Source organism: Sorex fumeus, unplaced genomic scaffold (genome assembly GCF_029834395.1).
Source record: "Sorex fumeus unplaced genomic scaffold, SorFum_2.1 ptg000063l, whole genome shotgun sequence".
NCBI classification, from domain to species: domain Eukaryota; kingdom Metazoa; phylum Chordata; class Mammalia; order Eulipotyphla; family Soricidae; genus Sorex; species Sorex fumeus.
This window is the reverse complement of record NW_026606120.1, coordinates 35,901,632-35,917,243: the sequence shown is the minus strand read 5'-3', so window position 1 is coordinate 35,917,243 and position 15,612 is coordinate 35,901,632. Positions and strand designations below refer to the sequence as shown.

The window sequence follows — 15,612 nt, the reverse complement described above, 5'->3', positions numbered from 1 at the left end:
GAGGCAGGCCAAGTGTTACCAAACCCTCCCCCAGGAGACATCCAAAAAGTTAGGCAGGAGAGGAACATGGTTTCATTTCTCTAAGGCAGGATGCTCAAGACCTAACCGGGCCATGTGTCACTTCACTTTCACAAATACTCTACTCTATAAATACTATAACACAATACTCTATAACACAAATACTCTTCTCTATAAATACTCTGAACTTCAAAAGCAATGAAATAGTTCCTGGTATGCTACACATCTCACACAAATGAAAGCACAGTCCTACAAAAAGTCCCAAACAAGTGTTCCAAACTAATGAGATCGTTCTAAATTAAGTGGTCGTTAATTTAAAAAAGCGTAAAAGGAGTCTCAAAGAGCCTTGGGCTATGATGCTGATTTGGGGAGGGACAGCCTGGACAGGTCAGGAGGGGAGACAGGAAGGGAGACCGCGCTGCCCAGGCTCAGTCAGGAGGTGAGGGCCCAAGGGTTTGGGCAGGAGCCACTGCTCAGGGCAGGGGATTGAGATAGGGCAGGGGAGCTTGGGATGAAGGACGTGGGGACGCGTTGTGGGAGAGCAGTGCACTGAATGGAAGTTGGCAGCCAGACCAGGGGTCCAGCCCCGCCCCCACCCCGTCTCTCATCCGATTGAAAGTACCTACGACAATAAATAGACATTTTTATTGTGAGATTTTAAAATCTTAAGGGAAGGGCTGGAGCAATCGCACAGCGGGTATGGCGTTTGCCTTGCATACGGCCAACCTGGGTTCAATTTCCAGTATCCCATATGGTCCCCTGAGCACCGCCAGGAGGAATTGCTGATTGCATGAGCCAGGAGTAACCCCTGTGCAAAGCCGGGTGTGACCCAAAAAGCAAATAAATAAAAATAAAATCTTAAGGGGAAAGGAAAGATCTTGAGCATTTTGAGGAAAAGAAAGAGGTTACAGGGCCAGGGACGTGCCTCCAGGGAGAGAGTGAGCCCCTGGGTTCAGTCCCTGCCATGGAAGAAAGAAAAGAGAAAGCAAGGGAATATACAAGAGCAGAAACAGGAATGACGCAGGGCATCCAGGTGCCGTGGATGCCAGAGCTAGAGCAAGGAGTCAGCAGTCCCAAGGAACGCCATCCGCACCCAGACCCCCACAGCTCCCCCCAGCCACCCAGGGAAGGGGAAAGCAAGGCCCCTCAGATACAGAACCTGGGGGAAGCAAGGTCTCCCTCTCAGCCACAGAGCCTGGGGGAAGCAAGGTCTCCCTCTCAGACACAGAGCCTGGGGGAAGCAAGGTCTCCCTCTCAGACACAGAGCCTGGGGGAAGCAAGGTCTCCCTCTCAGACACAGAGGGGCCCCTGGAGACAGGCTGCAGGGAGCAGGTGGGTCCAGGGTCAGTGATGCAGGTAAGGGTGGAGGCAGGGGCCCCCACAAGGACCCAGTGTCAGGAGCACTGGCCGGTGGAGCATTTCTGATGCATAAACCAAGAAGGGGGAAAACCCAGGAACTCATCCCCCTCCCCAAATGCTGGGAACCTTTGAGCATGACTTCATCTGGAGGAAAAGGGCTTTGTAGGTATAACCAAGTTAATGATTTTAATAGAAGATCACCCTGAACTGGACAGGGAGATGGTTCAAAGGGCCATAGCATATGGCTTGTAACTGGGAGCCCAGGGCTTGACCCTGAATGCTTAAAAAAAAGGGAATCCTGAGCACTTCTCCAGGAGTAGCACGCCCACCCACCCCTACATACCACTTGGTACGGCATAAAACCTTCTGGATAAGCCTAATTCAGCCCTAATTAAGTCGCCAGAGATAAACATTCTTGGACACGCAGAGAAGGTCAATATGAAGACAGAGGTGAGAGTGGCACGGTGTGGCCAAGTGGCCACATCGGAGTGGAAAGGTAAGCCCGGTGCCTGGAGCCTGAGGGCCCACGCACCCCCACCCCCACCCTCTCCAGGGCACACCTGGAGCTGTAAACCTCTGGCCTCCAGCCTCCCCAGAACATGCTCCTCCTGTTTTCAGTCACCCTGTTGCTAGTGAGTTTGTTACAGTAGCCCAGGAAGAGGAAGTTTAATGTCAAGGAAAGTTGAGAACTATACAAATAGAAAGCAACCAGAGTATATAATTTGGCGAAAAATGGTTGTTTTCATGTATATGCATTACTTTACTTACACAATAAGTTCGCTTTTCAAAAAACAGATGTCACATTAGAAAACAAAATTAACGTACATTACAAATGTCATCTAGTACTAGTCAAAGCTTAAAAAGTTTTGTTCGGTGTTAAACTAATTGCTAAGTAGGCGGGCTGAAGTCAATAAAAGAGCTGAATTGAAAAAATAGGGAAAGAGCACAGACAAATAAAGGATGAAAATATAATTCGCAATAAAAATAGAAATAAAATATAATCGTTATTACTTATTTAAGAAAAGCAAATTTGAAGAAAAGGATCTGGACTCTCCTCATCACATACCAGAAACTGAGAAGGCGGCACCAGGAGGGCGGGACACATGACAGCGAGCCACCAGCGGGGCTCGTGCATGAACCGCCTCCGTGCGAGGCAACGTGGCAGAACTGAATGTCAACTGTGCTTGACCTTTGTCTTATGACTTCTCTATGAGTCTCATCCACCAGAAACTGGCCTCAAATTGTGCTAGGAGATGCTTCGGTCAACATTTGTAATAGCAACAAACTGGAGAAAATGAAATACCTATCAAAAAATAAATATTTAAATATGAAATAGTTTAGGGGCTAGATCGATAGCACAGCTGGTAAGGCGTTTTGCCTTATACATGGCTGACCCGGGTTCGATTCCCAGCATCCCATATGGTCCCCCGAGCACCACCAGGGGTAGTAATTTCTGAGTGTATGAGCTAGGAATTCCTGTGCATTGCTGGGTGTGACCCAAAAAGCAAACATAAGTAAGTAAATAAATAAATAAAATTATATTAAATAGTTTAGTATGCAGTAAAGACTTCGGTAAAGACTACCTCACAGACGATGAAAAATAAAATCACTGAGGCAGGGGGTAGAGAAAGATCCACGAACTGAGCACATCTTTGCATGAAGAACCAGGTTCGAGTCCCAGGAGCAGTTACCAAGCACGGGCAAGAGCAGCTGCTGGCCTGACCCACTGGACGTGGCCCCCCAAGAATGAGGGTGTGCCTGCAGCCAAGGGGGAAGCCGTGGGATGTGGCTGGGTCTCGGAGGCAGAGCAGCAGAGCAGCGCAGGGCTCACTGCATCGCTACAGAAGAACCACCCAGCATGTGTTATGTGTGTCTTTGTCCAGGAGAAGAAAATGGGAAAGGCATTTCCGTCGCCCTCTGGGAAGGAGGGAGAGAAGGAAGGGGATGGTGGGAGGTTTGCTTGGACAAAACAGTGGCCGGCTGATGGGACAGCAACATTCCCAGAATCAATCACCGTGCCCCCGGCGAGGAAGACGGGACAGATGGCCCGCCTGGCGCCAGGAAACCACCAGGCTGCATCCCACATCCACCCTCCTCAGGTAACAAAGGCCAGCCCAAGTGCGCTGGTCCCACTGGTCTCTACTGCCCTTTCCCGCCCAAGACAACTTAAAATTCCCCTTAGCCTCTCCCAAGGCAAGACCCTACCCCAGCCTCACTGAAGGCCATGGAGTTCCATCCAGGACCGCCCCCCATAACGTTCCCCAGTTCCTTTACTTTTACTTGTCTCTGTCTCTCCGTCTCTCTCTCTCTCCTCTCTCTCTCCCTGTGCTGTCTGAGGTCAGTGTTCTATCAGGTGGAACCTTTACTTTTCACTTGATATTTCAGGGTGTGTGTGTGTGTGTGTGTGTGTGTGTGTGTACACATAATACAAAAATACTTAAACTGTCATTAAAACAAAGGAAGGGGCCCGAGAGACGACTCAAAGGGCTAAACATGTGCCCGACTTCCCTCCCTGGCATATGGTCCCCTGAGCACCTCCAGAAAGAGCGAGCACATGAGCACCACTGCTGCAGTGCAGAAGTAAGTGAAAGGGAAGAAGAGAGGCAGAGAAAGAAGTTTAGGGAAGGAGGAAGGAAGGAAGGAAGGAAGGAAGGAAGGAAGGAAGGAAGGAAGGAAGGAAGGAAAACTGCAGTTTAATGTAAGTTTTTTTTCTACCTGGCATGAGTTTTCGTGGTTTCTCGTCGTGCGCCAGGCCCTAGAGAGAGCTGGAAGGCGTCAAAGGCTGCCAAGGTGCGAGGCTGAAGCTCTGCCCTGGACCACACGTGGCTCTGGTGGCCGCCAGCTCCGCCCCACCAGGCCCAGCGCCTCACCAACGGGTTCTGCATTGCTGGGGCCTGAATATCTCCAGGAGTGGCCCCGACTCCCAAGGGAGACCCATGAAATAAGAACTAAATAACAATTATTTTTTAAACTGACTGCAAATTCTTTGACATATTTCCATTCAAAGGATAGAGACAAATTCTTATCAAGTGGCTCTGACTTCTTGGCCGTTACTTGAGTTTTGCATAAGATAAACGCCTGTTATAAAATCAGCATACTATTTGCAGAAGGGCATGGTGCTGGGCCACACCCCACTGGTTGGTGCTCAGGGGACCGTCAGGTGCCAAAGATCTAGCCTGGTCCTCCAGCATGCAGAGCATGTGCTCCAGCCCTCTGCACCGGCTTGTTTTTTAACCAAGAGAGGACACACTGTGGTGCCTAAAATATGATCAGGTGTCAAATATAAAAAACCTTCTTGAATCTCAGAAGAGAAACCAAGTCACTAAAACTCCTTAGTAGATAAGAAGTGTCCAGGCTGGGACTCTGGGACCTCCTTGGGATGGGACAGGCCACCCTGCCAAAGACCCAGCAGAGCCACCCACACCCACATCCTCCATCGGATAAATGGCCCAGCTTCACAACCTTAGGACAGACCTCAGAAAAGACACCGAGCCGATGGATCTTCCCAGTTCCACAGCTCCTGAGGTGTGCATTTCACAGTACTGACAACCAAGGAGGGCAGAAAATTTCATAGGAAAGCAGCGCAGAAGCCTTAAGCAAATGGACTAGTAAAGTTAAAGAGTTTCCGCCTGGCAAAATCAATCAAACAAACAAAAACAAAACAAAAATAAATTTAAAAAAAAACCCACAGGCTAAAATTTAAAGACAGCTAATTGAATGGGAAAAAATATTTACATTCAACATGTCAGGTTACGGTTTGTTATCCATGATATACAAAGTACGAACAAAGATCAACAAATTCAAAAACCCTATGGCCAGATGGGAAGAGGAAATGAATGGACAGGAGGATGGTCACGAGACACATGAAAAAACGCTCAGCACCACTGATCATCGGAGAAATCCAAATCAAGAAGACAATGAGATACACCTCACACCAGTGGGAATGGCACATATCAAAAGCAGTAGGAACAACAACCTGTTGGCAGGGATGTGATGATAAAGGAACTCTCATTCTCTGCTAGTGGGAATGCTGTCTGGTATAACCCCTGTGGAAAAGAGTATGGAAGTTCTCAGTAAACTTAGAATTGAACTGCCATATGACCCTGCAATTCCACTTTGAGGCATCTACCTCCAAGACATAAAAACACTCTCTCAAGGGACAGGTGAGACCCCTCCCCTCCCCAAGGGACCGAGCCCTGGCAGCCAAAAACCTCCAGAACCCAACTGCCGCCGTGCTCACAGCCACTTTCCACACGCTCAGCCCAAGCCTCACCCACGAGTGAACCTTTTCCTGGACCACGTGGCCTCATTCTCAGCCAGCAACACCTCATAGGACACACCCTACCCATACTCCAAGAGTACCACACCACAATTGATGGGATTCAAAATAGGAGGGAACCAACCTTAGAGAGAAATGTTATATTCTTTCAGTTCTGCTTAGGGGCAGGGAATGGGGTTTGGGATGGAAACACCTGAAAATATGGTGGTGGGAAGGTGTAATGGTGGTGGGATTGGTGTCTGAATATTATTAAATGTATTCAAATATTGTGAACTTCTTTATAAAATAAAAAAATTAAAAAAGCACTCTCGGGGCTGGAGTGATAGCACAGCAGGTAGGGCGTCTGCCTTGCATGTGGCCGACCCGGGTTTGATTCCCAGCATCCCATATGGTCCCCTGAGCACCTCCAGGAGTAATTCCTGAGTGCAGAGTCAGGAGGAACCCCTGAGCATCACTGGGTGTGACCCCCCAAAAAAGCAAAAACCAAAACCAAAAACAAAAAACACTCTCTCAAAAGGACATATGCACACCATTATTCATTGCAGCACTCAGTACTAAGATATGGAATCAACCTAGGTGTCCAATGAGAGATGTACGGGTTATAAAGTTGTGGGATATATACACAATGAAATACTATGCAGCTGCAAGGAATGTTGAAATCATGCAATTTGCTGCGAGCTGGTTGAAACTGGAAGATATCATGTTGAGCGAACTAAGCCAGAAGAAGAAAGACAAACATAGGATGACCTCACTTATCTGTGGAATATAGAATACTGGATGAGGAAATGTATTTCAGTAAAGGGGGAATGCCTAGATCACCCTTGACCCAGGGTTTAGAGAGGAGACAGACAGAGGGGGAAAGAAATCAAGTGGGAAAGAAGAGAATGAGAAGTAATGGGTAAACAGGCATCAGGGCGTTAGTCACACCAGTGATATGAGTGAGGGGTGTAGCCACATACCCCAAACACAGACTCAACAGAACTGAAAACATGAGATCTAAGATGCAACCATTGAAACTTTGTGATGTGCCCATCGAGCCAACAGGCAGGGTAACGTGGGGGCTGGAGTGGACAGAATATGGGAACACGGGGGTGGGATTGGTGTTAAAATATTATACTTAGTATATTTAATGTTATATCAAATTAAATATTATGTTTAATATAATTATATTTAATAATTACGTTATGGCTAAAACTCAAATATTAATAACTTTTAAAATCACAATTCTGCCATTAAAAAAAGGAAAAAAAAAGGACATGATCTCTCACTCTATGCCTTGGTCTCTTCCTTCAATTGTTCGTTCTTGGGGACTCAGTTGCCCCAAGACTTGTGGACACCTCTCAGTCCAAGGAAAGGACCGTGTGAAGGACGAGGCCTCTGACAGAGACCAGCGCCACTCCCAGGCCTCTGGTGGCACAACCCCGCGCCCTCTGACCAACTTCCTGGGAAATCCTGAGCTGGGACCATCCGCCAAGGCACACGGGAAAGCCAAGAAATGAAGAATGGTCATGATTGTTCATTATTGCACCACGATATTGGGGATAAGTTGTTGCACAGCAAAGGACTGTGAGATCCTGCACCGATTTCCCTCTGGAGTGTAGAAGGGGGAAGTGGAGTGAGAGGAGAAATGAAATGAGAGAGAAGAACGTGGGTTGGGCCACGTTTTCACTTTCTACAGTTCTACTTTTTACTTTTTGATTTTAGGATTATTTCAACCAGCTGGGAAGATGGCTCAGTGCTAGGGCCTGGGCATGTGGCACTGGGTACCACAGGACAAGCCACCAGTGGGGGCCCCCAGGACCACACCCCATGGCGCCAGGGGACTTGTGCCAGGATTGAACCCAGCTGTGCAAGGTCAGCACCTTAAGCCCAGGCCTATCTCCCTGGCCTTATTGCTCGTTTTGTTTTTGGGTCTTTTTAAAAAACTAATATTTAAAGAAAAGGACAAGAAATAAAATTAGATTAAGGGCTTTTTCCCTAATTTTTTAAATTAACACCAGCAGAAAAAAAAATGGTTGGAAGACTGGCATTACATACTGCAAGATGTGCTACAAATAATCAAGAGAATATGGTATTGGGGGAAACAATAGACAATCGGTCAGTATAAAAAAGAGTCCAGAAAAAGACTCAACAAACAGATGTGAGTGACCTTTGACCAAGAGGAAAAGGCATTTCAATGGAAGCATGATAGTATTCTCAACAGATGGTGCTGGAACAATTGCACATACTCAGGCAAAAACAATTTACCTAGTCACTCACCTTACAATTTCCATGGAACTTAACAAAAATTAGGGCACAGGCCTAAATGTAAGACATAAAACTTCTAAAATATAACAGAAACGTTAACCTTGGTGACAGTGGGCTTAGTACTAATGTTTTAGGTAGAATACTAAAAGCATGATCAGAGAAGAGAAAAAAGTGGTGAGACTTCATTGCAATTAAAACTTTTATTCTAGGGCTACAGTTCTAGGGATTAAGGAATTTGCCTTGCATGAGGCTGACCTGGCACCCAGATGGTCCCTGGAGGCTCACCAGGAGTGATCTCTAAAGTATAGAGCCAAGAGTGAGCCCTGAGCACCATGGTATGGCCCCCGAATTTAAACGACAAATAAATAAAATACAAAACTTCTATTCTGAAAAAAAAAAAACATAAAAAGGATAAAAAGACAAACCACAGACGGAGAAAAAAATATTTGCAAAGCATGTATCTGATATTACCCAAAATAGACCATCTTAAAAACACAATCAAGCCAGGGAGGCAGCCCAAGGACGAGAGCTCCTGCTGTGCGCAGGCAAGAGCTCAGACTGCCTCCCGCCCAGCCCACCCAGGCACTGCAGGCCGACCCGAACAATACGAAATCAGTCTAGTTCTAAAACGGGCAAAAGAAGCTGGGCTCAGAGAGCTAGCACGGGGATAAGGTGTTCCACTCTCCCGAGCACCACCAGGAGTAATCCCTGAGCACACAGCCCAGAGTGAGGCCGAAACAGAGCAGTGTGAATAAATCATTTATTTAAATACATAAAATTAAATTAAATAATTTAAATAAACAAAATACCTAAACAGACACCCGACCACACAACTCAGACAGACAAGCATGTGAACAGCTGCTCAGCATGTCAACAGGGGGTCGTGATCTTAAACAACGGGAGAAGTCGGAGTGATAGTACAGGGGTAAAGGCACTTCCTGCCGTGGCGACCCAAACCCATCCCTGGGACCACATACCATCTCCCAATCACGCCCAGGAGTGCTTTCTGAGCACAGAGGAAGGAGTAAATTCCGAGCACAACTCAGTATAGCCCCAGAAATAAAATGTTCAATCAAGTAACTGGACATTACTTCATAACTATTAGAACGACAGAAAGGCAAACATCTGAGCAAGTGAGAGAGCAGAAGAGACGACGGAGCAGTGGAAGGTTCACCCACGGCTGACAGAATCGCAGTTTTCTCACAGTGGTACCAGAAACTTTGGGAGCTGCCTGCACAGTTACAATCTTCTCGCACAGAGTCATGCTCCATCTCTGGGTCAGGGAGACAGCTCACAGGGCTGGAGTCCATCCTCTGCATGAGACATCCCCAGTACGCCCTGGTCCTCACGCATAGCCACGCATAGCTGGGTGTGTCCCAGAAAACAAAAGTTATATTCTCACAAAACCCTGTATACCAATGTTTAAAGAAGCTTCATTGAATTAACCGAAATACCCATTAATACATACAGGAAAATATTTTACATTTGTGGTACATCTCCATCAGTGTTTCCCAGAGTGGGTGATACCCTCCCAGGAAGGCAATGGGACAACAGAGAGGTGGCGTTAACTGTGGGTATAAGTAGGGAGGTATATTTCTGTCTGCTTAAAAAAGGTAGATTTAGGGGCTGGAGCGATAGCACAGTGGGTAGGGCATTTGCCTTGCACGCGGGCAACCCGGGTGTGATTCCCAGCATCCCATATGGTCCCCCGAGCACCACTAGGAGTAATTCCTGAGTGCAGAGCAAGGAGTAACCCTTGTGCATTGCCGGGTGTGACCCAAAAAGCAAAAAAAAAAAAAAAAGGTAGATTTAATACCCATTCAAATTCAGATGACATTCTTTTTTATTTTTTCAATCGATGGTTTTTTTTATTTTTTATATTTATTTTTTATTTTATTTATTTTATTTTATTTTTTTATTAGTGATAACACAGCGGGTAGGGCGTTCGCCTTACAAGCGGCCAACATGGCCGACCCGAGTTCGATTCCTCCGCCCCTCTCGGAGAGCCCAGCAAGCTACCGAGAGTATTCGATATGCCAGACACAGTAACAACAAAGTCTCCAATGGAGACGTTACTGGGCCCGCTCGAGCAAATCGATGATCAACGGGAGGGCCTTTACCCTTTTTATTAGTGAAACACCATGAGGTACAGTTATAGACTTATAAATTTTTGTGCTTGGGTTTCAGTTATACAATGATCAAGTACCCATCCCTCCATCAGTGCCCATCCTCCACCACCACGGGTCCCAGCATCCCTCCCACCCACCCCCCCATCCCCCCCATCCCACCCTGCCTCTGTGGCAAGGCCTTCCCCCTTGTTCTCTCTCTCTTCTTTTGGGTACTGTGTTTTGCAAGAGAGGCATTGAGTGGCAATCAGATGACATTCTTGAAGGACTAAGAGTAGTCAACAACAGAGTCTGTATGGAATTATAAGAGACTCCAAATAACCAAAGTCACACTGAGAAATAAGAAATTGGGAGGTATCTTACTATCTAACTTTAAACTATACTATAAAGCTATACTAGATAAAACAGCATGGTACTGGAATAAGAACAGACTCTGATCAATGGATTAGAATCAAGTACCCAAAGACAAATCCCAAGAATGGTCAACTAACTTTCAACAAAAGAACTGGGTACATGAAATAGAGTAATGACTGACTCTTCAGAAAATGTTATTGGGAAAACTAGATAAACACATGCTAAAAAAGAAGTTGGATCCATATTTCACATCATATTAAAAAAAAAACTCAAGATCTGACTGAAATCCTGAAAATAAGCTGAGGGAAATATAGAAGAACATTTCAAGATTTGGATCGCAAAGGTTTTTCAATGACAAGGACCTATTGGCAAAGGCAACAGAAAAACTAACAAATGGGACTACATCAGATTAAAGAGATTCTGCATGGTGAAAGAAACACAGGCGACAACTAAAAAAAGTACAGAGCTGCCCTATGGTCCAGCAATTCTACTTCTTGGTATATACCCCCATACACAGAAAGATTCATTTACAACATGTACACCATCATTCATTGTAGCACTTACCACAATGAATCATTCTCGTGTTACAGAACCAGCCAGGGGTCCGGTGAAGAATGAATGGATTAGGAAGGCATGGGGTCATGCACAAAGGAATACTGCTTAGTGCAAGGAATGATGAAATCATGCAACCTCAACCTGGAGAGAGCACCCTGTTATGTGAATTAATGCAGATAGTCTCACTCATCTGTGATGCACAGAATAACAGCACAAGGGAATGCAGGTGCTCAAAGGAGGATGGCAAGAAAGGAAGTCAAGGGGCCAAGTGAAGCAGAGGGAGGGGCCTCGGGCCATCAGTGGCACAGAGGGGTGATAGATGTATATGTCTGAAGCACAGAGTCAAATACTGGATGTATGAGATCCAAACTCCAGCCAACAAACTTTAAAATGTGCCTGTCGGGCCAGGGCAATAGCAGAGTAGGGCACTTGCCTTGCACGTGGCTGACCAGTGTCCGATCCCAGGCACCCCATGTGGCCCCATCAGGAGTGATCCCTAAGCACAGACCCAGGAGTGACCCCTGAGCATCACCAGGTATGATTATCCCCCTCCCCCACCCCAAATATGCCTGTCAAGGAAGCAGGCGAGGTAAGAAAGGTAACCTGGGACACTGGGGGAGGGACATTGACACTGGTGATGGGACTGCGGTGGGAGCAACATATGCCTGAAATCTAACTATGAATAACTGCAAATCACGGTGCCTTAAAAAAATTAAAATTTTTTTTAAAGAAGGTATCTTTCCGGGGGATACTGAATGATACTTTTTCTTTTTTCTGAAATGAAAGCAGTAAGCTGAATCGTATCCTGAGCTTCTCGGCTATAGAGTGAATTACTCAGTGATAGAGAGCAATGAGCTAGGAAAAGGCATGAGAAACCTCAAGTGCTTGCTCTTGATGCAAGAAGTTAAAGGTTCCATGCAGGTAATTCCAACTCACTATATTTTGGAAAAGGCAAAATTACACATACAATAGAAAGACCTGAGGCTGCCAGTCTCAGGTGGAGCGAGAAACAATAGCAGCACTGTCCTGCCTCATGCCCAGGTGCCCACAGGGTTCTCTGAACCAAAGAAACAAGTGAAGGGCAAACCCCTGTCACAGCAGGGCTGCAGCTAACAGCACTGTATGGGGCCACGACCGGAAGCACGTGCCACACACAGCACCACAGATCGCAGGAGGGAGGGTGGGGAGGCACCCAGAAGCCCCTCTGTCACCCATCCAATTTCCTGTAAACCTGAAACTGCTCCAAGTTCTGGGGGCACAGGGTGCCTTGCAAGAGTGAAGGTGCAAATGGGATCCCTACGTCCCCCCACGTACCTGAGTGGGATCCCAAGGTGGCACTCTATATCCCCGGTGACATGACTAAAGGAGCAAACACCATTGCAGCACAACCAAGCCTGTACAAGCACCGTGACCACGAATGTACAAGCATCACTACCAAGCATGTACAAATACCCCGGCCAAGCATGTACAAGCATCGTGATCAAACATGTACAAGCACCGCAACCACGCATGTACAAGCACCATGACCAAGCATGGCAAAGACTGCAACCCAAATGGGCACGAGAAGCACAACTAGAGTGGCCAACTCCCACAGAACACATGGGCCAGCACACAAACCAAGTATGTGTGACACAGTAGGAGGAGAATGAATCAATGCCGGAAGTTTCCATTAAAAACAAACAGCCAACTGAAGTTAAAATAGAAATCAGAATTTGGGAGTGTTTTGGAGGTGTTACCCAGCAGTGACTCCTGGGCTGCCTGGCCTGGTGATACAGAGAGCCCCCAGGAAGACTTCAGAGATACCGGTATGGGCAGGGCGTCAGCCTGCGAAAGCCAGGCAAGCACTCATTCCTCTAAGCTGCACTTCCAGCCCCTAAGATTGTATACTTACTATTTGGGGCCACACCCCGCGCTGCTCAGGGCTTATTCCTGGCTCTGTGTTCAGAGATCACTCCTGGCTCAGGGGACCAGATGCGGCGCCGAGATTGAACCAGAGTTGACCAAGTACAACTTCTCATCTTTTTTCCAAAATATACATGTAGGTCATCTTGAAAAGCATTTCAGCCAATCTGCTAAATCCATTCTGCAGGCTTGCAGTCCAGCTTTAGTTTTCATTTTTAACCGCCAAAAAAGTAACCTACATAAAACATCAGTGATAGCCAACACAGATTCTAGAGGGATCAGTTGCTATGGGGATGATTAAAAATAAATTCCATTTCTCACTACACCTTGCTAATGTACTGACCAGAGGCAGAAAGAAGTATCTGGAATAAAGCAGAAGCACAGCCAGTACTCCTAGCCAAGAAGGGGAAGATGGCAGCCTGGTGAGGTTTAAAGGATCCAGTCTAGAGCCACAGCAGGGGGTGGGGGGCTCCCTGGACAGCGCCTGCCCAGGACCTGCGGAGTCCAGGGCGGCTTCCTCTCCTCCCCTCAGAGCCTGGCTCCCAACAGCCGCACCACAGCGCAGGCTGGGGAAGAGCACCCCTCCCTGAGCAATCTGTTTGGAGAGACACCGGTCCTCAGCTTTGGACAGTACCCCAGGGGTCCCTGCTCTACCAGACTAACCCTGTAGATGCTGGACTGGACTGCTAGCCCATCTGGAAGCTCTTCGGGAGAGGGCAGGAAGCCAGAGGCTGGCGTTACTTCAGAGAGTGACCACTTTCCAAAAGGAGAATTCAGAAAAAGATGTGATTAAAACTGGATCAATGTTACCAATTAAATTCCAATCTCCCTACAGCTGACATTTTTTTTTTGGTGGGGCCACACCCACGGGTGCTCAAGGCTTACTCCTGGCTCTGTGCTCAGGGATCACTCCTAGCAGGGATAAGGGAACCATATGTGGTATCAAGGACTGAACCCAGACTGGCAGTGTGCAAGGCACGCACCTTAAGCCCTGAGGTCTCTCTCCAGCCCTCTACATCCTTTCAGAGCAAACGTGCGATCTGGCAAGTCACCGTGCCTGAGTTCTGAGAGCGGCTCCAGCCAGTTAATCAAGTCCATAGGGAGAGCTGAGGAGCTGAGATCTTCAGCTGGGTGGTCAGATGTGCAGATAGACCCACAGGGAGTGAGGGACTAGATCAGGAGACGAGCCCTTAACCCAGGGAGCTCTCAAGCCACCTCCAGGCAGGAGGGAGCATGTCAGGCTGAGAAGGCACAGGCATCCAGCTGTTGTTGCATTACCCCCACCCCCAACACACACACACACACACACACACACACACACACACACATACAGAGAGAGAGAGAGAGAGAGAGAGAGAGAGAGGAACTGGGCCCAGATCCCTTTAGGTGTTAAGCAAAATGCCTGATACAGAGAAAGTACAGCAATGCTGCCTGCCGGGCCAGAGGGGACTGTGCTACTGACTCCCTCTCCCCCTCCCTCCCTCTCTTCCTCTCTCTCCCTCTCTCTTTCTCTCTCCCCCTCCCTCTCTCCCTCTCCTTCTCTCTCCCTTCCTCTTTCCCTCTCTCCCTCTCTCTCTCTCTCTCTCTCTCTCATACACACACACACACACACACACACACACACACACACACACACACACCCCTCTCCTCATCCACATTCCTGTGTGGAGCAAGACCTGGGCACTGCTGACAGAGTTCCTGAAGAGTAACAGAGCAGGCAGTGACCTTGGTTTCTAGATCTTAACTCCAGAAAGAAACAACAACTTCTGAGGCAGCAGCAAGTCCCAGAGGTGGAAACTTAACAACACTCAGAGTAACAGTTTCTCCCCAAACACAAGGATGTACGTATGGAGCTATCAGAATCCTCAAGGCTGAAGAATGAGATTATTGTATAAATGGTCAACCTGCTACCCATGTGTGACACTTCTAAAAGGCAATTATGCTTGTTACTTATTTTCTTTCTTTAAGTTTAGTTAATGGACTCATAGTTTCATTTTGGCAAAAATTTAATACAGAAAACGATTTGCTAATCAAAGCTATATTTGTCCTTATTTCTCAGACATGGTTATTCAGTGCCTGAACCATCATTTTATCACAGATATCACAAATGAGAGCATATGGTTAAACACCTAAGCAGGTATGCAACATCATTAGCAATACATAAAATAAAATATTACATGCATATGTGTTACTCTCTCCATGGATATTTATTGCCATGTGAATGGTTTATGGCACGTAGTCCATTCCACTACTTGTTGGAGATCATCCATCACAGTCAAACCCAGTCTATGTTTATCATATCCAGTATAATCTCTCAAGCCCTGATTGATCGACATCCTAGTACAATCCTGTCCCTCCTCTCCCTCTGGGCACAAATAAGTCCTGGGACTTTCCATCAAAGGACTTGACCTGGTCTCTGGGTCTCAGAGGGACTTTCTCACTAAAACACCCACTCTGAAGCAAGACACATCTAGGAAAGAATGACGAATCAGCTGGGATCACACATAGTTGTGAAGTTGTATTAACTTGGTATTAGTTATTTCGTTTTGTTTGGGGGCTACACCTGGCAGTGCTCAGGGGCCTACATGTGGCACTGGGAATCAGACCTGGGTGACTCACACACAAGGCAAGCACCTCCCGCACTGTGCCTTCTCTCCAGCCTGTCAGTGTTTCTCCATGTTTGGGAGGATGCTATGATCCAGCCAAGTCCATTTCAACTCTCAACACAGACAAGCAACCTTTTTTCTATCAAGTCATGTATATGAATGAATG

The 15,612-nt window shown here is 47.0% G+C and overlaps 1 protein-coding gene across 1 annotated transcript in view; it reads right to left on the bottom strand.

Annotated features, from left to right (window-relative positions):
• Positions 1 to 15,612, bottom strand: part of SLC12A8 (solute carrier family 12 member 8) — a 142,263-nt gene that overhangs the window by 96,924 nt on the left and 29,727 nt on the right. The window lies entirely within an intron of this gene.